Source organism: Berghia stephanieae, chromosome 6, assembly GCF_034508935.2.
Source record: "Berghia stephanieae isolate SIO BIC M18660-M18661 chromosome 6, UCSD_Bste_1.3, whole genome shotgun sequence".
NCBI lineage: Eukaryota > Metazoa > Mollusca > Gastropoda > Nudibranchia > Aeolidiidae > Berghia > Berghia stephanieae.
The window spans coordinates 22,231,636-22,257,446 of record NC_088365.1 but is presented as its reverse complement, the minus strand read 5'-3'; the positions used below and the strand labels follow the sequence as shown (position 1 = coordinate 22,257,446).

At 35.7% G+C, this 25,811-nt stretch overlaps 2 long non-coding RNA genes and 1 pseudogene across 5 annotated transcripts in view; 2 read left to right on the top strand and 1 right to left on the bottom strand.

Annotated features, from left to right (window-relative positions):
• LOC144975650 (uncharacterized) overlaps positions 1–25,811 on the top strand; it is a 133,761-nt gene that overhangs the window by 53,991 nt on the left and 53,959 nt on the right. The window lies entirely within an intron of this gene.
• The window catches only part of LOC144975536 (uncharacterized), a 73,420-nt pseudogene that overhangs the window by 29,621 nt on the left and 17,988 nt on the right, over positions 1–25,811 (top strand). The window contains exons 4-12 of the transcript XR_013645943.1: positions 517–580; positions 10,717–10,987; positions 12,114–12,174; positions 13,304–13,442; positions 15,081–15,327; positions 16,947–17,079; positions 17,757–18,001; positions 20,332–20,404; positions 20,794–20,942. The product of XR_013645943.1 is annotated as an uncharacterized LOC144975536 (transcript). The remainder of the gene's footprint in view (positions 1–516; positions 581–10,716; positions 10,988–12,113; positions 12,175–13,303; positions 13,443–15,080; positions 15,328–16,946; positions 17,080–17,756; positions 18,002–20,331; positions 20,405–20,793; positions 20,943–25,811) is intronic.
• On the bottom strand, positions 5,406–9,813 carry LOC144974677 (uncharacterized). 2 transcript variants are annotated; one of them, XR_013645792.1, is made up of 3 exons: positions 9,549–9,813; positions 8,772–8,919; positions 5,407–6,568 (listed from the first exon to the last, which is right to left on the bottom strand). It is a non-coding gene; the product is annotated as an uncharacterized LOC144974677 (long non-coding RNA). The 2 variants fall into 2 exon arrangements; XR_013645793.1 differs by lacking the exon at positions 9,549–9,813 and having other exon boundaries at positions 5,406–6,568; positions 8,772–9,090.

The following is a 25,811-nucleotide window of genomic DNA, read 5'->3' as shown; positions in this document are numbered from 1 at the left end:
TTTCTCACCTGCTTGTTTGCTTTTTGGTTTTTAGCTGTTTTCCCCCCATCATTTCACTTACTATTGTATCATTTTCTTCTATTTATCTATCTATATGTTTGTTGAGAGTTAATATATTGTTATCTATTTGTTTAGAAGACTGTTTTGTTGGGTTTCTTTGTGATTTTTAAATTTGTTTTGTATTTCTTTTTTGGGGGGGGGGGGGGTATTTTAAATTTATTTATTTTCGTTGGTTTTTTGTTTTTTGTGTTTTTTTTTTTTTTGGGGGGGGGGGTTTAAAAAAATAAAATAACGACCATTTAGAGAACATAATTTTTCAACCCACGTCTGTCTCTTAGTTCACTGTCGTAAAATGAGAGAAGGGATTCATTTTCACAGACAAATCCATTCAGATTCGAAGACAGCTCTTGCAATATTTCTTGAATTGGAATTTTACACTGCCCCGAAATAATTTGAACTCATATGAGAGACAAAAAAAAAAGGTAATCTAACCCTATTATTATCCTCTATTTTCAGCTATCTGGGGAATTTGGTTTGAGGACAGGTCAGAATGTTTACGTCTTACAGAAACCATTCAGACGTAAGTACAGTGAAATTAGCATACATACTGATTGGTTGAATGCAACCACGTGATGTTGATATGTATCTATGCTACTTTCGAGCCATTTTTTCTGTGTCGATGAGTCTGTGAGCAGGTTGAGATTACAGTTTAAAAAAAAAAGAAAAAATGGTTGAGTTTACAATTCACAATCGTGAATGAAAAATGTAGAACGTTCAGACGGAAGTGACGCATTACTCGCAATGCTGTACCGACGCCTATATATATCTATACAAACGTGCTCGGACAAAACACCCTGGCCTGAAAACTAATTTCAAATATCAACGACAACCAACTTGTCAAAAAAGTTAGCTATAAACTTTATTTTTAAAAAAACATAAACAACAATACTTTAAACATTTTACACGAGCAGATGACATAAAATGTTTTTTTTAATGCTATTTAATATTATTATTATTATTATTATTATTATTATTATTATTTATTATTATTATTATTATTATTATTATTATTAATGATAATAATAATGATAATAATAAAAAAAATTAATGATAATGATGTTAATGATGATAATAGTAATAATAATGAAAATAATAATAATAATAATAATAATAATAATAATAATAATAATAATAATAATAATAATAATAATAATAATAATAATAATAATAATGATGATGATAATAACAATTCTACGACACGAATATCCACGTACCAAGGGCTGTAATTTGTTATGGAATAGTAAAAATAAAAATTCAAGTCGATGCGTCATTGATTCTCTCCCTTACCTAAAATGTAAATATGCAGTGGTATAATATCATGTCGATGGTAGCCATGATCCCCGTCAGCACTCGTCATTTCCTTCCCAGCTCCAGCTACCAAGAGAGTTACCTGCCCTTCCATACTTCTAACTTCTACTGTATTTCTCCCATTTCTAATAGTATAGAGCAAACCTGCCGTGAAAAAAAAAATATATATATAACAGTAAACTTGCAATGGTCGGGCTTGGTGAGTACGTTGTGCCACTCGTATTATTTACTGGCAGGTATTTTTCTTAAAGACCAGGGAATTGGTGGCGTCGAGTCGATAGAGGTATTTCGGCCAATTTATGGAGCTATCTCAGTCATTTAGGATTTTCCACCTGCGCACGTTGGTTCTAATCTTGCTGAAAGAAGTATGTAACACAATAGTAATAATAATAATAATACTGTGTAATACACGCACCTATTGGTAGGACGGTGTACCCATGTACTTTTGGTGAGTGATTCTTGGAAGTACATGTATACTGGTAGGTATTGACCCGCCCTTTTGATGGTATCATTGCTTTCGTCATTTTGGGAGTGTTAGTAAGTATGGATTAAGGGGGTTGTTGTAAATTGTTTTCAATTAATGAGGTTTGACCATTTTTGAAGTGCCTAAGATATAAAGTTTTTGATTTTTTTTTCTCGTTTAAAAAAAGGCTGTCATTATTCTCCGCCGGGCGGAAAATAGTCCTTTTTATTTTCCGCCGGGCGGAGAATAACATATTTGCTTATTTTCCGCCGGGTTTTTCAAGTTGATCTTTGAGACTTAGCGGACTCCCATAATCTGACCTTCGTGGTGTAGTGTAAATAATCTGGTCGTTATTTGCCCCCCCCCCCCCCCCCCCCCTCCCTCGTTATTATTCGGGAATCAGTGGGTGATAGCGGTGGCGGTAGACGGTAGGAAATCAGTGGGTGATAGCGGCGGCGGTAGACGGTAGAGAATCAGTGGGTAATTAACCAGTAGATTTGAGACACACTTCAAGTTCAAGCTTGCCGGACTAAAATAATTTGGAGAATGAAGGGAGTTGACTTAACTCTGCTCTTTCTCACTGCTAGTTGTGTGATTAGTTCTCACTAGTGTTGCTCAATCAGACTACAAACGTTTGTGGGGAAGATTTTATGTCACTGATTATTGTGATAAGTTTATGTTGTTGTTAGTGTTTTTTTATGGTATGACTGTCGTGTCTCGATCAGGCTGTTGTGAGTAATCTTCATGTTGTGTTTGTTCACTGTCTCCCGCGTAAACGTGACGTCATCGTGTCTATCCTATAAAAGCTTGTGACACCCTTCATTCTTTTCTCTTCGACACCAAGCCTAATTCTAGATCGACTATTTTGCCTATCGTTTGTATCTGACAGATCCGATCCGCCATACTATGTTTTAGAATTAGACTGTACCGGGACGATTCCCGATGTGCTTTTAGAGCATTTTTAACCGCCCATATGTCCTCTACATAATATATGGAGAACGCCCACTTCGGTGGAGACTTTTTCTGAACTTTTCCCTTTATTTTACACATCGTGAACGAGATTGGGAAATCCGTTCACGACACGTTAAAGGTTACACATCGTCTGTGCTGTGATGGGAACAAATAACCACTATGTGTCTATAGCGCTGGTGGTAGGGCCTCAGTGGGTACTCTACTGTGTGTCAAATACCCCCCCCCCCCTTCCCATCATGGTAAGGATGCAGTGGCCTTTAGTAATAGAGCAGGCGGTAGGGACTCAGTGGCTAATATTATTGATAGGATGGTGGCTAATAGAACTGGTGGTAGTAGAGACTCATTGGCTAATACTGATAGAGCTGATGGTAAGGTCTCAGTGGACAATAGAGCTGGTAACAGGGACTCAGTGGCTAATAGGGCTGGTGGTAAGGACTCAGTGGCTAATAGAGCTGGTAGTAGGGACTCAGTGGACAATAGGGCTGGTGGTAGGGACTCAGTGGACAATAGGGCTGGTGGTAGGGTCTCAGTGGACAATAGAGCTGGTAACAGGGACTCAGTGGCTAATCGGGCTGGTGGTAAGGACTCAGTGGCTAATAGAGCTGGTAGTAGGGACTCAGTGGACAATAGGGCTGGTGGTAGGGACTCAGTGGACAATAGAGCTGGTAGTAGAGACTCAGTGGACAATATGGCTGGTGGTAGGGACTCAGTGGCTAATAGAGCTGGTAGTAGGGACTCAGTGGACAATAGGGCTGGTGGTAAGGACTCGGTGGACAATAGAGCTGGTGGTAAGGACTCAGTGGCTAATAGAGCTGGTGGTAGGTAAATAACTAAGTATTTGTTGCAATTCAATATTCTTTATTGATCAACAATACAGAAACAGGCTTAACTTAATATAGTACCTGTAAATAAACCCAAATATAATAGAACAGTTAGAATATCCTCTAGTAGGGACTCATTGGCTAATAGAGCTGATGATAAGGATCCAGTGGCTAATAATAGGGCTGGCTGTAGGGGCTCAGTGGACAATACCTGTGGTGGGGACCAGTCGCAGTGACTAATACTGTCATGGCAGTTTTTTTGCATTGCTTGCGGCCGCGTTGCTGGCCGCAAAAAAAAAAAAAAAAAATGGCAAAAAAAATCCCTGATTTGCATTGCGGCCGCAAACTTTGCAATGTTTTGCACAAAAAAAAAAAACATAAAATAAATAAATTTTAAAATATTTAGTGGGGACCAGTGATGACAATCTGGGATTTTAGGATTTCTTCATAAATGTTCCGTTGTTTTTGTCATGTCAAACATTTTCTATGCCTTCTATCATTTTTGACACCTCTGCCCAGTTGCATGAATTTTGGCGACAATCCCTTATTTATGACGTTAGTCTAGACACACTGGCGTCAAATGTAAAAAGTAGCACAAGACACATGGTGGCCATAGATGAGAAGATGATCGAAAGGGAAAGGGTTTGAGCAAATAGGTGTAGTGTAAATATTTGTGTACTTTTTAGCTGTAGCATGATAGTACATTTGACGATTTTATAAGTTTTATAAGCGTCTTTTAAAAATTTTTCTTCTTTTTAATTTTATTTTTGTTTGATTGTTCTGAATTTGTTAATAGAATTCATTACAACTTGTGTCTAATTATAACACAATTTAAAAAATAAATTAAAAAATCAATTCACAAAGTATTCTTGCATTCTCTCTCTCGCTTTCTCATGTCCATATTTGTCTCTCAGCCACCCTTCCTCTATCTTCATATTGTGTTTATAGATATTTGGTAATAGAGAGATATATGTACATAATAGTAAGTTAGGCTGATCGATTTAAGAAATGATTGTTTAAATTTATAGGCTAATTTAAATTTGCTCTATAGATGGAATATGTTTTGCAATTGATTAAAGATAGATGTAATAGCACTGGAGATCAGAACTAAGCAGTCAACCTATATGTCACAACTGGCAGTGAATACATTTTATTATGAAAAAAAAAAATTATCTCACGTCTACAGTCCGCTTAAAACAAACCCTCATCTGAGCTAGGAAATATTTCACCTTAAAGGAGAACCTGTAGTCAAAAATCCATTTTTTATCGCAGTGCCAATATTGGTATTCCCTGTTATTTCAGGTGGTAGGAGGTCAAATTTGATGATTAACACACATACACACACACAAAAAAAGAAAAAAGCTAAAAACAAATGTGTGGCTATGTGGTCTTATGGTATGACAGACGTTTTCGGATCGGAAGGTCCTGGGTTCGAACCTCGATCAGCGCATAGTTGAGTCCTTGGAAAAGGCTCTTTACTCACATTCTCTCAACATACTCAGGTGTAAAAGGAGTACCCGGCTGTTAACAGTATTGTCTTTGTCCAAAAAAATTGTAATATCGCATAACAAGCGTTGCTGTTGACCAGGGCCCCCTTGTAAAGCACTTTGAGCACATTTAGTGGATATTGCGCTATATAAAAAGCTCAATATATTTAAATGTCTTCAATGACACAGACAATATAGGCTAAAATGAGACCAACCCCACCCACCCACAAAAAAATAATTTCCGACACTGATGCACAGAAAACCAACGAAATCTTCCAAATTTACACACAATGTTCCCTACAAGAGCTATATCACAATGGAAAGGCTTAGCAAGACTTGAAAAATATACTTAAAGAATTGTTTTTCGATTACGATTGAAAATTTGGCATGGAACGACAAGAAAAAATCCAATTTAAAAATTCATAAAACTAATAAAACTACTAAATTTTAGTTTAGCCCAAAACCAAATCCATCATGATGCAATACCCATCATACGAAAGATTCTGACCAAATTTGGTATACAATCTGATGGGAAACAATCCAGCTATGAATGTCAGAAAATCGAAAATGATATTTTGAGAAAAAAACAAAATGTCTTTATTAATTTGATAAACAAGCTAATTTTGCAGACAACGTCCATCAAAATTTCAAAGTATAATCAATATGGAACAAGAGAATAGTCAAATTTTGTAGATTGATCAATTTCTGAAAAAAAAAATTGTCTAGAAAGAAATGCTGTACAATATTTTTTAATTTCGGCTGAAATTGTGGTGCGGATCGACAGGAAAAAAAATTAATCTTTAAAATTAAAAAAACTTCTAAATTTTAATTTACCCCAAAATGTTTCCATCATGATGCAAAACACATCATAAAAAAGATTCTGAATAAATTTGAAAATAATCTAAAGGAAAATGACATATATGGTTCTTAGAAAATCAGAAAATGACACAAAACAGAAATTTGAGAAAACCCTTATTTGACATAAGCTGATCCATAAAATTTTCTAAATAATGACTATCATAGGACAAGAAAACACAAAAATTGTGTAGATTGATCTGTCTAAAAAAATGTATAAATGATTCGCTAACCCATTCCCTAAGAAAATAAATGCTGAAAAATTTTAACACTATTAAGGTCAAATATGATTTATATCTTACGAATTCATCACTGTAATCAAAAAAACTAATATGATATGACGCACTACCCTCATGTTTTTATTTTTTAAAATGCTGCTTGTGAGATAAGTATCTAATCAATTTGAACTACAAAATCAAATCTATTTGAGACCAAAAAAAAAACAGGTAAATGGCGAAAATAGATTTAGCTCCAAATCAAACGCAATTTGCTTTCGCAAACTCCCAGAAAATTTTTTTTCTTTCGGCTCAATACAGGAAAATTCAACACCACTTGTTTGCAACCACTTTGTCTGATGTTCCACAAAGACGGTTGATCTTGCTCTGGTTTGAAAAATGGAAATAAAAAGAGGCATTTCGTTAGCAATTTTTGGAAAGGTCTATACAATCAAAATCATTGTCATAAATTGAATTTGTCAAAGACATACCAATTTTTTTTTAATGGCCATCATTCTCACCATCACCAACACAGTTGAAATTTCATTGGCTTTACCATACAGGACAAAACTCTTGACAACAAACTATCATTTAGATTAACGAGCATTTATACTCGAGCATGCAAATCTCGAAATCACGGAAATCTCAAACTTGGTACAATTCCCAGTTTTAATCCCTTTATTTCGTTCATATAGTGGACACTCCCTTGCGATCTGTTGAATTTTTTCCCCCACTAATTGATTGTGTTGAACTGACAGAGAAAAGGAAATTGCAGTCTCACTATCGACTCTCTACAGAGTTCATAATAATGGGGAGTTATCATTATAATTATAATACGAATTTTATCAAGACCACCCACATTTACCTCCCTCAAATCCTGTGTAAAATACTCAAATTGGAAAACTAAAAAACATGGAAATCTCGAACAAACAGGCATGGTCCCGACTTGTTCGAAATTCCCATGCTCGAGCGTACTGTATTGATCACCAATAACAGAGATGCCAACCTTGCCTTTTGAAAACCCATATTTTCAAGACCAAAAACCTGTATTTACTGCGTCGTGCAGAAATCGATATCAACCCGAAAAGGTCGAATCGGACTTCGTTAACTCGTACTCGAAAAAGGGCAGTGAATTACTTATACAGTAGAATTACTTTAAACCGAAATTTTGGGGACCTTCTAAACCATTTCGGTTTAAAGACATTTTGGTTTAAAGTAAGTTCCCGTGTTGCAATGTTTTTCAAGGGTAGTAACTATTTAAGGAATTTTATCATTTAAACGTACCATGGGTTTCCCGTTAAATGGAGTTGTTGAATAAATGCCGTCTTCATAACCATTAATTTTTAAAAATAATTTTTTTTTTGTGTTTTAAAAATATTTTTGGGGGTTTTCGTTTTCAATTCAAAATTGTTGAAAGAGTTGAGTTTGGGATGCCGTGTAATTTACAAGAACAAAGATCAACTTTTTTTTCATCGACTTCACATAGTACACATTTTGATTTTAAACTCCAACGTGTAAGCACAGTGCTTTCTTTTAGACAACTTTTAGTAAAATGCAAAGCTAAAATAAGATCGAAAGTTCTTGTGCGATAATTGATAATGAATGATGCGCAGCTATTCAGAGGTGAAGTGAAATGGAAATGAAAAGGCGTGTCAATGCTAAGCTGTCTACTACACATCCCTCTTTTGTTGAAAAGCCATTTCATTAGGTTCAAAGGCCTAATTACATAGAACCTCCCTCCTCCCCCCGCCCCCCCCCCCCCCCCCCCCCCACACACACATTTAAACAACGAAGTGGAAATGAAATGGCATTTCAATTGTAAGTTGTCTACCCCCCCCCCCCTTTTTTTTTTTTTTTTGTCGTGTTGAAAATCCAGTCAGTTCCAAAGCATCAACACACGAGCGAGAACATCTCGCTTGCATTATTCTACACCCCAACTCCCCCCTCTTTCCTCATTATTCGCCTGTCAGTCACCCGCTGTCTTCCTTTTCCAGTCTGTGCGATTGTGGTGTTGGCCAAGCCCAAGTGCAGTGATTGAAGTGTTTGCCTCCCCCCCACTCCACCCATCACCCTCATCTTATACTTACGCTCTGTTTAATATCGCCGGGCATTATGTGTGGCTTTCTTCCCGAATTTTTGAAGAAAAATATAGAGAGAAAAAGGAAGGTGGTCTCAAGTTGTTTCGGTTTAAAGAAAGTCCTGCTTAGAAGTATTTCGGTTCATCGTAAGAATTAGTACAAAGATAATGAAGAAACTCGTACAATTTATTAAATTCTTTGCGGTTTAAGATATTTTTCGGTTTAGCTTCTTTCGGTTTAAAGTAATTTTACTGTAGTTATATAGCAGTAGGCTGGGCAAGATTCGCAAAATTCAGTATATCGATAATGAAAGCTCTTCTGCATGAAAACACTTTTCATGTTGTGATCGTAATTTCGTGGATTTTTCACTTCAACCAAATCCCGTATTTTTCATGATAAAACCGTGTGCCCGTACTTCGGAAGAAAAACCGTACAGAACACGGGAAACCTGTACTGGTTGGCATCTCTGCAATAAAGATGTAATCTAATGAAGATTTCAAGACATTACTAACCGGTTTCAAAAAGTGCATGCAGATACTCTGCTCTGCTGGCACAGATGATGGTTTGCTGATTAATAAGATTGCCACAACACATCTTGAGCCAGCTATCTTTCTTGATTGTCAGGACACCAGTACCGTCAACTGGACTCTTTCATGTTAGCTGTCAATGAAAAAAAAAAAAAAAATTAAATTCACTGCAGTGAAAATGGCACATACCAATGTCATTGTTTAAGTTAATAATAATAATAATAATAATAATAATAATAATAATAATAATAATAATAATAATAATAATAATAATAATAATAATAATAATAATAATAATAATAAATAAATAAATACATTTGTTAAAAAAGTAATGGTTAAAATGATATCGTTTTTCATTACAGTATCTTATATCATTGTCATTATCATCATGAGGCATCTCAATTTCATTCCAAAGTTCTAAAAATTGTGTCACCGCTTCCACTGCTGCTGAAAACTGCCCAGTTGTTACAGTTACAATTACAATGAAATGCACACAGTTACACTTACACAGTATTTGAATTAAAATCAACGAAGGATTAATCCATAAAGATCACATTGGAATGTAGAACACATGGCACACGTGACAGTCGGCAAGGCGTGTTGTTATTACAATACAATTACATTCTCATTCATTCATCTCATTCTCATTCATTCATCTATCTCATACTCATATCGCCATCGGCATTGCTCGATATACACTTCACTGTCCTGAGTCCGTCCGAGCCCATTTAAAAACAAAAAGAAGAAAAGTCAAATTCTTACCTCTACAGAATCCTGACGAATAAAAATGGCATCAGTCTCAGTCTGCAATTGGTTAACTGCATTTTTGCAATTGTTGATAAGATGAAAAAGTGCTTGGAAATCAAGAGTCACAATCATTGACAATCGAACAAAACAATCATGGCTTCGCGGTTGGCGCCACGGTCGACCGGATGTGACCTTTGACACGACCGGGGGTCACAAGACCCAAGGATAATCCCGGCGGAGAATAAGAAAAAAGGGTTATTTTCCGCCCGGCGGAAAATACTCACTCCCTTAAAAAAATATTTATTTATTTATTTATTTATTTATTTATTTATCCATTCATTCATAGATTTTGTAAACAGTGATAGAGAATCTAATTGTTACCCATTTCTTATAAACGACGTACTGCGACTCACTCAAAATCAATGCTTTCTTTGGATCATCATCTTGTTAGAATCTCTTTTGTAAATTATAATTTAGCTCTAAGGAGTAGACCTGTCTGTACTGTCTGGTAACCCATCTCCTTTTTTGTGCAAGACAGTCATAGTCATAGTATAGTATAGTATAGTCATAGTATAGTTGAGTAGAGTATAGTATAGTATAGTCATAGTATAGTATAGTCATAGTATAGTATAGTCATAGTATAGTATAGTATAGTCATAGTATAGTATAGTCATAGTATAGTCTGTCCAGCGAAATAGTCTTTCAGTGCTTATTTTGCTGATCTAGGGTAAAGATAATTCTTTGCAGTCATCTCGGTTTGATGGGTGGAGGGGGGGGGGGGGGGGGGGGGGGGGGGGTGACCCAAGCTGTTCTATGGTTGAATACATACACTGGAACTATAGGTAGGTCCCCTCAGATTTTGCACACAAACAGATTTGATATGTTATACAGATTTTTAAAACTCAAAATTGTCCGAATTTGAATTTTTTTTCATCTAGATTAGATTTTTTTTTATTGAAACAAAATTTAGGTGAAAAATGGTGAAAAATATCATTTTTATTAGAAAAAATATGTTAGCAAACTTAAATAAGGTATTTTGTGTAGATGCAGATTATTTTTCTTGAAAGTAATTTTATTTGTTTGTTGTTTTTTTTCCAAAAACAGATTTTTAAAGAACTGCCCCTGTAGTAGCTAATATGTATTGATATTTATATCAGATATTTTAACTATTTATTTTCCACAGTGTGTTGAAAGAAGTGGCGGGACAGGAAGCGGACAGCACGGAATCAGACAGCGGCTACTTTAGTGGGAAATTGGGAGCCACCGCAGCCGGTGGTGGTGGTGTTATCAGTGGAACAGGTGGAGGAGCAGGAGTAGGAGGTGGTGGTGGTGGCGGCGGTGGTGGTGTTGGAGGTCCAGGAGGCCCTGGGGGTCCAACGGGAGGGGGTGTCAAGCCACCAGCACCAGGCATGAATATCCTCAGTTTGCTCAGTAACGCTCAGAACAAGTATGAGGTAGGTTTTTTTTGGATGATTTAAAATCAAACCAAAAAAAAACTTAACTCTCTCCTTACCAGCCATTTTCAGGATTTCCCCCAAAACTTCAAACCCAACTAACACAATAATAGATTTTTTATCACTCAAACACAATAGTGGTAAGCAGATGATGATGCGACTTTCTTTAGCAAAACATGCTCTACAACACACTGTTCATTTTCTTTAAATTTTATGATGTACAAGAAAAATTTGAATAAGAATAATGTTGGTTGTATCGAAACGAATGTGATGATTTTCCAATAGGTCGTAAGGAGAGGGTTAATGGGGCGAGACTGAATATTTATATAAAGTTTTCCCACATCTTCTCTGATGAAAAATAACTATAGAATTACTTTTAAAAAACGTAACCCACCACCTGCTAATTTTTTTTTTATTTGTTGTCTTTTATTTTATTTTCAAAAAATTTTATTTTGACTAGTTCTAGAATGATTAGTAGTCGTCAGTTTTGATTTAATAATAATAATAATAATAATAATAATGCTGAACACTTATATAGCGCTATAACTCCCGAGACACCAGACTCTAAGCGCTTAAATTACAAATTACTTTGGCTGAAACAGAATCATTCACACACACACACAAGCACACACACACACACACACACACAACACAAACTAAACCTATCTTGCTTCTCATGCCATCTACTAAAATCGAAACAGATATGTTTTAAGCGAACGTTTAAAAATAGACAAAGATTCTTTTTCACGAATGTTCAAGTCGATGCGTTATTGATTCTCTCCCGTTAAAACTATGAGACTTGGTATAAATGTTTGTGTTTTCTTGTTATTTTTTGTTGTTTGGTTTTCCTGTCAAGTTCAAGAGGTTTGACAATAATTGCTTGATGTCCTGTAAATGGGATGCTAGTCCATTACATACATATTAACTACCCTGCCATTCAAAGAGACCTACATACTCGACACTGATGGACGGTCAGGTGATTTGAAAAAGTTCTCAGCCTTACGTGAGTTAGATACAGGTCCATTTTTTTTATGTAACGTAAGTTCTCTACCACTGAGCCACCAGGCTCCTTGCCTTGCTAAATATAATGTCTGTATACTTTTTAATCTTCCATCCACCCTACCAGCAAGAGCATGGAGCATCTCAAGACCAAGGGTCAGAGCCTAAACCCATCACCCACGCCAGCGGTCAGTACAAAATAAAGTTTGTTGATCATGATAAATCGTCCATTTATCATCTCATTAATTTGGCAATGTCAATAGTTCTATCTGACAGGGATGCCTTTTTTTTTCAGCTAAAAATCATTTAAGAGTGAAAACATTTGATGAGAGAAGCTTTGCACTAAATAATTTTATAGGCTTACTTACTTACTTATCGGAACCAGCGACCATCTGAGCTCTAGCCCCTCGGTCTTAAATATTTTCATAAAATATGATCCTTATGAGGAAAAACTTTCAGGCCTTTTTGATTTTAGCAAGGAGCATCCCTGATCTCCATTTCTATTTTAAGCCTTTCACTACAGATTGAATCATCACAGGATTAGAAGAATTGTTTTAAAATCTTGACAGTTTGAAAATGAGCACATGCTTTTTCAGATGAAGATACTTTTTAAAAACTTAAATTTAAATTCTTTAAATTGTTTATTTTCAATTGCTATGAATGGATTCATGAAGATTGTTTTGAATAAAATCAAAAAATGTCCTTGAATTCCTTTTCATTGATTACTGAAGAATTTAGTTACTGTTTCACAATTTTGATTCCGTTGAAGTATGTTTTTAAGGAAGATCTAGAAAAAAACGTTTATAAATTCTTAATTGTACTTGTACTCATATGGATTTTGTCTCATGATGATGATCAGTAGAACTTTAACTTTTCAAAAATTTTCAAAAATTGAGCTTTATAGAGCGCAATATCCACTAAATGTGCTCAAAGCGCTTTACAAGGCGTCCCTGGTCAACAGCAACATTTAACATGTAGGACGGGACATGACGCCTGTTAGGCGATATTACAATTTTTCGGACAAAAACAACGCTGTTAACGACCAGGTACTCATTTTACACCTGAGTACAGTGAGAAAATGTGAGTAAAGAGCCTTTTCCAAGGACTCAACTATGCCCAGAGCGCGAGGCTCGAACCCAGGACCTTCCGATCCTAAAGTGAGTGTCATACCACTCGACCACATAGCCGCACGGTAGATCTTTAACTTAGATATTTATATAATCAAATAAAAGCAAAGACCATAAAACTTACAGAACGTTTGGTTTTGAAATACCTGCCTGACCAAATGATACCTGTCTTCCATATCATTGACAGCAGGTGATGCCTCAGGAATGTCCCAAATCTCCTTGGATGAACTGTTCCGAACCGTCAACAAGCACCAGGCCAAGGCTGGTCTAAGAGATAGTTCTACGGCCACCAGCAACCAGCGTCTTCCACGGAACCCTCCCTTGGGAAGGTACGTTGTCTTCATCTAGTCAATCATTTTATAAGTTGGATTGATCTTTCTTTTCTTTTCTTATTTTATAAATCCAACAAGACCCAGCTTCTAAAAATCTCATGGCAATGGAATGATATATTTAATATATAGATAGAATGAAGATGGCGTCACTCAAGCCTTTGTTATTGTATTTTGCCATCCGCGTTTGTGAGTGATTCTCACTAAACTGTATGAACCACACTATAAACGTTCATGGATACACACAGTTTTGTGTGTTGGTCCGTTATACTTCCGGATGGCAATGTTATGAGCTTCTTAGCCAAGCGCATACTATCTATAGATTGAGATATGTAGCTGGTAAGGCACCTGTGGAATTTTTTTTTTTGAATAAGAGAACACTGCTTAACCAGTGGAATTTTGAGAATATCTATTTTTGATAGGTCGAGGAAAATGGCAAAATGCCTTTTCCTAACGGCATATCATTGAGGTGCCTAATAGTCGGTTTTGACCTTGTGACCTAATTTAGGTCCTTTTGTGAATCTACAAAACCAGTCCCAGCTTCTCTAATTTTATCAATATTTTTTTCTCCTTGAAATTCAAAACAGGAATCAGCAAAAGTGTTAAATATAAAATAAATGCTTCTAGATTTTACTTAGCAATAATAATAATAATAATAATAGATCTTTATTGTCCATAAATATGGCAATTTGTCATTTAGTTACACTTGTTATAATGTTAAACGATAACTAAGATTGAACAGATATTTCACTCCTACCTATTTTCTCTCTCTCTCTCTCTCTCTCTCTCTCTCTCTCTCTCTCTCTCTCTCTCTCTCTCTCTCTCTTTCTTTCTTTCACACGTGCGATATACACAACATAAACATATTCATTTCGTTTTCAATTTGTTACGATTGTGGCAATTCGACACCAAAAATTATCATCATTATCAATTGGTCAGTTAATCTTACATTAAATAAATTAATCAGTTAATCAGTCAACGAATCAATCCTTGGTTTTTCTGTACCATATGAAATATTCAAAATTTTTATTGCTGATGGAACGAACGTTGATTTATACTTGTTAGTTCTACATTTAATCTGACAAAACCTTCTCCCAGATGGTAAGAGACTAAATTCATGGTATAAAATATGTTTTTTATTGTTGGTAATTGAGAATGCTTTCCTTTCTATTGCTTTTCCATGAATTCTTTCTACTCCATCAAGAGGATGGTTTATTATTTTTGATGCCTCTTTGACAGATTTTGAAATTTTTGATTTATCTTTAAGTCGGCATCCTCCAAACCATATGGTGCAGCCAAACGCAATTACACTATCACTGAGACTGAGCAAGGGGAGATAATTTGAGTCTGGCTCGTAAGGAAGTCTCAGGCTTGATGTACAGATTAGGTGCACTTCTTTCTCCTGTTTGCAATAATCCTTTTTCTTTGTTAGTGCAACCAAAGCCAAGATCTGTAATCAAGCCAATTATTTTACTTTTACTGTTGATGAAATGAACTGAAAAGAGTTACAAGCAAACAGACAATCAAGTAATTATTAAATTATGTTTTAATTTCAAATTTAAACTTGATGCCATGTTGATATATTGATGATTATACTATCTGCTACGACTGAAGACTAATTTTGATTTGCTATGTTAGTCAATGTGTCTCTCCCAGGTCTATATCAGTGTCTGAGGTGGAGGCCCAAGCACAGGAGTCTCAATCTGCTGGGCCTCCCAAACCTCAAATGGCCACTGGACCCCCTGTTCCCATCCCTGCCTCGACCAACACAACTCCACAACAACAGAAGCAGGAAGATGGCCGACACCCGATACTGCGAATGATCTCTTCAAAGACTTTGGAGGAAATAGAACGTCAACACAGGGAGGAACACCAAAGGGCTACGGTAAGAATTTACTTCAGAGCCATTAGGTCCGTGGAGTTGGGAGTCAATCCCCATTTCTCTAGCATGAAACATAACTATAACTATAGCATTTTATATAGCGCAAATCCACTAAACATGCTCAAAGCGCTCTACAAGGGGTCCCTGGCCAACAGCAACTCTTAACATGTAGGACGGAACATGACGCCTGTTAGGCGATATTATTTTACAGAGACAATGCTGTTAACGGCCAGGTACTCATTTTACACCCTGAGCACGGTGAGAGAAAGTGAATAAAGAGCCTTTTCCAAGGGCTCAACTATGTGCTGAGCGAGGCTCGAACCCACTAGACCACATACCCGCATACAATAGCAAATTCTTGCCACCCTTTTGTTAGAAAGCTTGTCAATTGCAAAGTACTTTCTCCTAGATCGAACAGACCCAGCAACCCAATCACTGCTGTGTGGACAGGGGTGGGAGAGTGGTCAGAAAAAATTATCAAGTTAACGATTATGTTCTAGGCCTAAACGATTGACCAATGACGTGGAAGAAAACTAAGATGTGTCCTAAGGCAACTCCACAAGACTCCGGCTTTGCGAGTTGTTGACGTGCAAGTAGTGTGCAGACTCTCCAATGATGTGTAGTTTCAACACTCATTTTACACTCATTCACTCAATCGTGCGAGCTCAAATAAATATAAAATTTGTCATATCATTTATTCACTATTAGGCTTTTATCTAGTATCATGCGAAAATGGGCAAAATACATTATAACAATTTGAAATAAACTTGAATAAAATTCACGTAATGGGAGAACGTGAAGGAGATTCCATTTTCATTCTGCATTGATTGTGACTAACCTGACGGGGATCCAAATTCTGCACACGTCACTTCAATGAGTACGCGTAGGTGACCTAAATTTTTATTTTGACACATCGCACCAGTCGACTAAGGGAATTGTTAACTCTGTAATTTTGACTTCACTTGCGATAGATCTCAGTACCTTTGCATGTGAAGCTTGTTCTCTACCCACTGAGCTATCAGGACCTGCAATAATTACTAAGGATTCTCTTTTCATTATCTGTGAGACCCCATTGGTTGGGAGCTATATCTAATAGTCTAGCCATAGCTGCCAATCCTACCGGAAATTGCGGGAGACTCCTGCATTTTTAGTTCGTCTCCCACCCGTCACACCAATCTCTCGGATTTAAAAAAAACTTTTAAACTCAATTGTTGGTCATTCTAAAACTGTCTCAAGTCATAGTGTATCTTGATATCAAGTATGTTTAGTTTATTAGTAGTTGCCAGAGACCTTCATGGATGGAGATTGTGTTCTAAGTGCATGTGCAGGCTAATGGTAATTTCGCTTAAGAGTGGATTAATTCAACTATACCTTACCCAAGAGACAACCTGATAGGCTGTCAGTCTTTTGAAATGTAGATTTATACATTTATGAATCTCCCTGATTTTTTTCTGAATCTCCCTGATTTTCTGACCAAAACTCCCTCTTAATAAGCTTGGTGGGTTGGCAGCTATGGTCTAGCAATGTTGAGAATCATCAATGACTGTATGATTGACAATTTTAGTTAAATTATGGGAAATTTTTATCTGTAGAAAATAATGGACTTTGATTCTATTTGACAGGAGACTGTGCCAGGAAGTTCTTCGATCCCAGCTGAGGCCAAACCTGCTGCAGGAAAGTCTTCACGTTCCCCAGGGGGAGCCACAGATGGTGCACCTGTTGATTTAATGTCTCTGTTGGGTCAAGGTCAAGCAGGTGGGTTTTGGCAATACTAGGATAGGCCAGCTGTAGTGGAGGCTTCTGGTAGGGACTGCTCTCTCTCTCTCTCTCTCTCTCTCTCTCTCTCTCTCTCTCTCTCTCTCTCTCTCTCTCTCTCTCTCTCTCTCTCTCTCTCTCCCTCTCTCTCTCTCCCTCTCTCTCTCTCTCTTTCTCTCTCTCTCTCTAACTCTTATTCAAGCAGGATTTTGAGTAATAATAGTATTTGCCTTGTGTTACCTTGTATGTGTAGCCTTAGATTATGTGTGCTACATAAATGAATTATTACATAGTATAAATGCGGTTCTACGCTGCTTCAGATTTTTTAAAAATTGTTAGTCTTCATGAAAAAGAGAACAGTAATCAGTGTCTCCTGCTTTACAGATCAGTACTTTGACCTAGAGAGGGCTGAATAACACACTACTCTTTAGATAGCTCTCACACCAAACTTTTTCTTCTTTTTAAATGATGATGCTAAAGTAGCACTTGAAATGAACCCAACATTTTATATTTCAGCACACACATTTTTCATAGATATAGTAGTTGGGTCTGTATGGGGTTATCTATCTTTGTTAAGATAATATTTTTAAAATTATTATTAGTTTATTGTTATTTGTATAATTTTGATTATAATTCTTTATTCAATATTGAAAATTATTTTGAAATTTTCCTTCCAGAATCTTCCCATCCAATTCCCATCCCCTTGTCGAGTGCAGCACCCTCTGTAGGTGACCTTGAACATAGTATGTCGTCCATGACCTTGCCAGCCATGCCGGATGCCCCCCTGGCAGACGCAATCCACGGATCCGGAGACCGGACTCGTAAGGACAGCACCAGCGGGGTCTCCAACCTTCCCATGCCTGCCTTCCTCAAACCCAGTGACCTTGACCCCAGTTTGGCTTCAAGATCATCCATTAAAACAGTAAGTATTGGCTTATTACTAATGATAATAATAAGTTATTTTGTTCACAAGTGAGTAACAATCGTAGAGATGCTTTCGTACAGATTTAATCCGTAAACACAGAAATATATTTTATCAGGCCAAATTTGACCATATTTGGATTTTTTTTCTGTCCAGATTCAGATTTTGAAGCCACATTTTTCAATGATAATTGGTGAAAAAGTGTTTCCTCACTCAGGAATGGATCTCATTCATTCAGATATTCATCTAACAACCTGAAAAAAAAATAACAGGAAATAAGAAGTTAAACATTAGCCAGTTGATTCTCTGACATGCTCGGGTCAGGCTTGCTTCACAAAATATATTCAAAGCATTTCTAATGAAACAGCTTTTCTTTTCAGCTGAATCCATTTTTAGAAGTAAAATAATTTATAGACGAATGGCATGTTGTAGGCATCTTGAAAATATGCAGTCGTTTTCTTTTTCATAACTAGACTGGCCTTTGCTTCAATACCAAACTGATCCTCGACAAGCTCTATCAGGCCTTGAGTTTTCAAAAGACTAAAAGTTAATTGCAATAACATTATTTTTATTAATAGAGATTAAAAACAAGCAAGAGGAATTGTTTTTTTTTGTTTTTGTTTTTTTTAATAGATGGAGATATTTGAGAAAACTGGCTAAAACAATTTTTAATAAAAGGAAAACAAAAAGAGAAAGAAGGCTTTACTTGAGTAAAGATAATGTAAATTAAGAGTAGTCTTCCTTTCTTATCCAAACGAACCATCAGCTAATATTTTGCCCATCGTTCAGGATTGTTTCATAGCCAGACTTTAAAATAAATAATTAAATAGTAAAAATTTCTTTTAAAAAAAGTAGGCATGAAGTGTTTTGTATGAAATGGATCATGGTGAAGCTTTTGAAGATGCGCTATAGAAATGTGCATATTTATTTATAATTGTATTGAAATATACCTCTCAGGTCTTGAAAGGACCATTGACTCATATGGTAAGATAAGGTTTCTTTTAAGTTCATTATTATACTAAAATTCACCGTTATACTTGCAGACATTTACACATGTTTTTCTTTTGACTGTTCTTAAATACATATTAAAAAATAAACAATTTTGTTGTTTCTATTGTTTTTAATGTTGATCAAACATGAAACATCTGAAAAGTATTTATGAAATAGTGGAAGACAAAGAAGAAAGGAAAAAAATTAGCCTGCTTCGACTGATTAATTTTTCTAGTCTATTTCTTTCTTCTTTGTCTGGCACTTGACACCCATTTTAATTTGACTCCAGTGATCCATAACATCAAATAACATTGTTTTCTGTCATTTCATATTCATTATAAATCTAAGGAGACAGTGTCATTGTGAATGTCCTGTTTATGGTTTGAGACAAATGCTTTGCCATCTGAGTTGTTAGGACCTACCCCCCCCCCCCCCCCCCTCCCTTCTTACACACATAGAAATAAGGTATATGAGAGCTCTATCAATGGCAGTAAAAACAACACAATTTATTCACTCAACCCTAACATCGACTATATCTGTGGTATACCCGGGGTTACTTGTACCCCATGCCTATTTATTACATTTTTCTGAGATAAATAATAGGCGTAGTATCAAAGCTAATGTTCTTAATTTTTACATGTTAATGGTAGTGGAATAATATCAATGCACATGCTCATCTTTAATACATTTCTTTCCAGTTTTGAAAAGTAGCAAAAATCTCGCATGGGTGTACGATCCGATAGTGATGTCGTTTCTTCTTCTCTTTACTGGCCTATCCTGCTTCTTTGGTTTGTGATTGTATTTTTGACACGGGATATTTTTTTTTCTGTAAATCTTCTGCCTGTTTGTTCTTGGTTATTTATAATTTAGCTTATGATATCTTTAGGTTATGATTTTGATTTACATTTGTACTATTTTTGTTAGATTGCTTGTTTTTTTGTTTCAGCGGTCTCTCATATAACCTCAATTGTGTTGGAAGAGACCTAAAGCAACAAACAAACAAAAAATAGCAAAAATCTCTAGGATTGAGTGAGTTAGTGGTATGGAATTAACACCACCATTTTTTTTTTTAATAGAAAAGGAATGAGCTGAACTCGGTGGATCAACTCTTAGCTGGTGAAATGATAAATCTTTTGTTATACTATTGAATTTCATTGTTGATATGTTTTTAAGAACGACCAAAACAAAAAAAAATTGTCATGGTACTTTTGTTTTGTTTCTGTTTTTTAATTTTTTGTTGTATATTGTTTATGTTTTGTTTTTTGTTGTTTTTTTTTTTAAAGCCCTTCTGTATTTGAAAACCTCCTACCGTGTGTACTCTGTCATTTCATACATTTTAGATTACAGCAAATGGAAGGAATTCAAGTAAAAGTCCATCAAATGCTCCGTTCCTCACACCACAGGCTTTTGCAGGTAGGCAAATATCACACAAGATGATTTTTGAAAAGAAATTGTGTCGTTTTGTTTTTTTGTGGGGTTTTTAATTTTTTGGGAGGGGGGGGGGGGGGGGGGGTAAAATTAATGTTTGCCTTATTTATTAGTTTGATAATTTGATGTGTAAATTATTGACAACAGTCATCACCTCAATGACGACGCATCCTTCTTGTTAGCTTGCCTTGCCATATTTTTGTTTTTCTTTAAAATGTTAATTTCTACTAATTTGAAAAAGCCCCAACGCTATAAAAATTATCTATGTATTATCTGAAAGTAGTGAAAATGAACATATACATACATCATACATTTAAAAAATTATTTATAAAAATATGAAACACATTTTTTTTTTTTCCGAATGTTCTCATCAGACTTAGTATCTTCATCAGCGACTAAACCCGAGCCTGCATCCCCCGCCATCATCCGGCCCACCCCCATCCTTTCATCCACCCCTGCTAGTGTCGGATTGGCACCTCTCACCAAGGAACAGCTACAGCAAGCTCTTTTACACATGGTCAAGGTATGCTTATGTTCCATCTTGGATTATAACTTAAAGCAGAGTTACATCAGTGGTATTAAGCAAAGAATCTGATGTAATACGCTTCATCAGTCGTAACGTCACTTCCCTCGTAATGACGCATAGTAACTTAGTAACTGGCTCTAAACTATCGAACGATGGCGGACGCCCTTATGAAATATTTCTCCGACGAGCATAAAAGTGTATCCAGAGGAGAAAAAAAACATTATAAATCTGATCATGTTTTGACTTTTACACATTCTGATCACAAGACATATTAAAAGTTCTAGCCAGCATGAAGGATAAAAAGTACCTATTTTCTTTGTTTAGAACCACCATTGGGTGACGTGACATCAGACTATTGAATCCAATTAACACAAAGTATAATTTTTTTGAAAGGAAAAAGAAATGTAATTATCTTTTCTTTATTAATTTCTTTCTTTCGTTTAAAGACAAAATCAGTCGGTGTCGATCGTATCTTGATTTTGTTTTTTTACCATTTCCATTTGCATGTTGTTTTGTATCTCTCTATCTTTGTCTATTGTTATAGATGTGAGTGCTTAGTATAATACACCACTTTAGATGAGTCGACTTTTTGGGTAGTGTATTTTTAATGCAAGGCTTACACACACACACACATATATATATATATATATATATATATAAATATATATATATATATATATATATGTATTAATACCGGTTAGGGAGACTTTTGGTACCCCTATTAGTTCATTTTTCAGTACTTTACCAATAGGGAGACCAAAATCTGGTCCCCTATTGATTTGACCTCTAGCACATTCACTTTTCTGATTTTAGTTTAAGGTTGTCAACCCAACCGTCAAGGATATATAATTGTAAATCTTAGTATTGAAGATATTTGTTAAACACCACAGTAAGAAGAGTTATGCCTAAAGTTTCACGTTGGTCAATAAGGTGACCACCTGAAAAAAGCACAATAGGGGTACCAGTGTCTTCATCGATATATTTCAATAGTGAGGCACTATATCTTTCCGAAATTTTCTCTAAAATTCTAGAGCATTATATGGATTTTTATAGTAATGAAAATAAAATAAACAATTGTGTGAAAGTTGATGAACGGTGAAATGAACAAGATATACGAATTATAATCTATTTTTAGAAATAGATGTATCGAATCTCGGCTCGGATTCTTATCGTGGCGACAAAAGACAAGCAAACATAGTAGCTCATTTTTTTGTGAAACATATGTTTAGCCAATTTCGCACAATTCCTACTTTCGTTTTCGTATTTACGTCGCTGATTTTTTCATTTTTCGTCACTTACTGACTTCCAAACTATGGCATCGTGGGGTAAATTGATGCTGGAGGCATCATTGAAGAGGCACCGAGATAATTTAAATGGTAAGTTATTGGCCATTCTTATTCTATCACTGTTGATTTATGAATTGAAATCGGGTAGACATCACATACACCGATTGATGATTGTCACTTGTCAGTCATTCGGAGGTGGAGTCAGATGATTCGGGAACTTCTGTAGACTGTAGATCACACATAGTACTAGCTTTGTACGATCTGTCGTTTACTACTACTACTACTACTACTACTACTACTACTACTACTACTACTACTACTACTACTACTACTATTACTACTACTACTACTACTACTACTATTACTACTACTACTACTACTACTACTACTACTACTACTACTACTACTACTACTACTACTACTATTACTACTACCACTACTACTACTACTACTACTACTACTACTACTACTACTACTACTACTTACTACTTTTACTTTTAGCGCTATCCAACTCAACACTTCATGTGTTTATTTTATTTTGGCAAAACCAGAATGGATTTTTGAAACGAATATAAAATATTTTAAACTTAAACCTGTCTTTGCTTTATCATGCTCATACAGTGTGCCATATAACAAAATCATAGTTTAATGTTGAGAATATGCTATTTCTTTTGTACCTTCAGATCAGAGAGATTTGAGCTTTAAAAATCCTGAAAAAATGTCTTGCTGCCAATCCAGACAACCCTTTTGATGTGATCTAGGATGTTAATGGTAAGAATGTAATTTGATGAGGAAATGAATTAAATATTTAGGTACACATAGTTTGCTTATTTTTGTTTGAGTCATGATGTGTAATACTAATACAGTCCACTCCGGATAATTGCAACTCGGTTAATCGCAACATTTCCTAACAAATGGAAATAATTCTATATAAAAGTCACTGGTTAATTGCAACAAACTTCGGTTTTTAAAAAGTGGTAAATTCAAGAAATCAGACAATATATCATGATTAAATTTCATTATGGATGAAATCGTGACAGGTTGAAGAATCGAGAGTGAGCGGGATTTAATGCTATGGTAGTGTGTCACCACTCTATTAGAGTCGAAAGAGGGCAGGGATTTGCAGTATGGGTTTGTGACGTCATCGGTGGCCATTAAATAGAAGAGGGGTGGGGCTGGTCATAATCTTGACAGCAGGTTATAAATGACAGTTATAAAGAGAGACTGAGCGATATCCTTTGTTTTAGGATTAACAACTGTGCATTGTGACCAACGAGTTTGGTGAGAGCTTATTGTCTCTCATTACGGCTAATCTCGTGAACTCTGACAAATGTTGAGAAAAAAGTGAAACTTCGTCCAATCTGAGTAAGACATCGGCTTGCTTCATAGCTGCTTTTGGTTGACAAATCTACACAGGGCTGCCATATGGTTTTTGTTTCAATGAAATTGCTTTGTATGTGGTGGACTAAGTATAACATTTACTGGTTTGAGTTTACAATAAATGTGTAAAATGTTGAAATAGTGGACAGGAAACTGAACTTTGGTTAATTGCAACTTCAGTTAATCGCAACATTTTCGATGATCCCAAGGTGTTGCGATTATCCAAAATAGACTGTACCTGAATCTTGAACGAAAAACTATCATATGGATATGATTATAGACAGATTGGTTTCAGGAATTATATTTCCATCCTCTCTTGCCAACTCTGACATTCTTGAAATTTAAAACAAAATAGCCAAAAGTTTTCGGACTTAATTTTCTTTTTGTCTAAAGGACAATAGTCATAAAGTAAATAATAAAATAAAAATCCTTTTACAGCACAAGATGGCATGATTTTTTGTTTAAGGGTTTAGAGCAAAACTTGCAGATGATAGTCTTCAGCTTTTCTTTGTTTGTTTTTATTTTATATAGACTCCAACTCAGAGCCTGAAAGTGATGCAGAACAAAGTTCCATATCGCATGATTCAGTTGTGGTAAGTATGTAAATTGAAACAAAGCATAGCATTTGTATAGCGTTTATCCACAGTTCGCACCATGCTCAAAATGCTTCACATCACCATATTTTGTGGTGGACAAAACACAATTGCCACAAAAGATGAGACCTGCAGTCTGTTAGGCGCGATTCAATATTTCAGGACAAGGACAACACTGTTTTACACCAGTGGGACCTACTAGTCTTTTGTTGTTAAAAATTTTCTTTGCAGTGCACTTTGCCAACAATAACACTATTTTAAACCTTCCTCGTTATATTTTGAAGTGATATTCATTGATGAACCATTCACATTTGAAGTCGTTTGTTTTTTATTTGACTAAATGTGAAAATGATGCGTTTCCAGGAAAAATGACAATAGCTTATGTTGGGATTATACTTTTGATCTCGCATTTTGTCCAAATTCTCTAGCATTGTAATGTTTATCAACATTTTTTGTTAATTATATTGCAGTTGCAAGGTTAGGAAGTTCATATCGTTGCAATGACAACAGTTTATATGTCCAGAATCGTAGTGAGATAAAAAATTGTTTTGTAGTTGTTGGTCCTGGTGTAGGATTTAGAGAGTTTGTTAAAAACAGTTTACTGAAGCTCTGGTTGGTGTAGCTATATTTATTCATGCACAGTTGAACATATTAAATACTTAGACAATATGTCTGCCTTTCTCAACTCTTTTTTTATACTTGCATTATTAACCAGCTAATTGTTTAATTGGATTATTAAACAATGGCTCTTCGTGTTTATTGTCAACATGAATAAATTGATTGATTTGTCATCTTTTCCACAAAATATACAGGATCCCGATTTTTGTCTGATTCCTCTTCGTGCTCTGTGAGGTACCCAATGCTGCTGTCTTTGGAACCTAGTGTTCATTCCCCAACTCAGTCAGAGCCTCATCCACAACTATCACAGACTGAATCTCATTGCCAGTCTGGGACCCAGGTTCAACCCGAATGCTATACACATGCAAACCAACGTGTTACGTGCAATGGTGAGTCATTTTTTGTCATTCTTCTCCTTTGATATTTGTGGGATCAATTTTAATTTACCCATTCCTTTTAAAATAAAACTTCCACCCCCTCCAAACCCTTTTGACTTCCAGGTTCAATTCTTTTTTTATTCTAAAATTCTTGGGGTTTCCTTTCAATGACAACTGAGATCATTAAAATTCAGATCATAACATGATGTGTGTAGATTTGATGAAAACATATGTTCGAGTTGAGAAGTAGTGTTCACGAACTTGCTGATCGTTTTTACTAGCATTTATTTTCCTAACTTATCTGTGTCAATTAACAAAGGCAAGACTCAAATATTTTCTATCTGAACAGTATGTTTGTTATTTCCGGCATATACATGTCATATTTCATTCCCACAAAATATAAATCAGGATTAAGTGGTCTACACACCTCGTTCAGGCAGTTGGGGGAAAGTAAATAAGTCTTTAAGTTTTAAGGAATTAATGAAGCGGTGCTCAACCGGTTTGGAGGACGTTTGATTGATGTCGGCTGTTTGTTCTGCCAGCCGGTGATGTTTTCTCACTCTCTCAATGACAATGAAAGTCATTATTATTACTATTACTATGAACTATAGT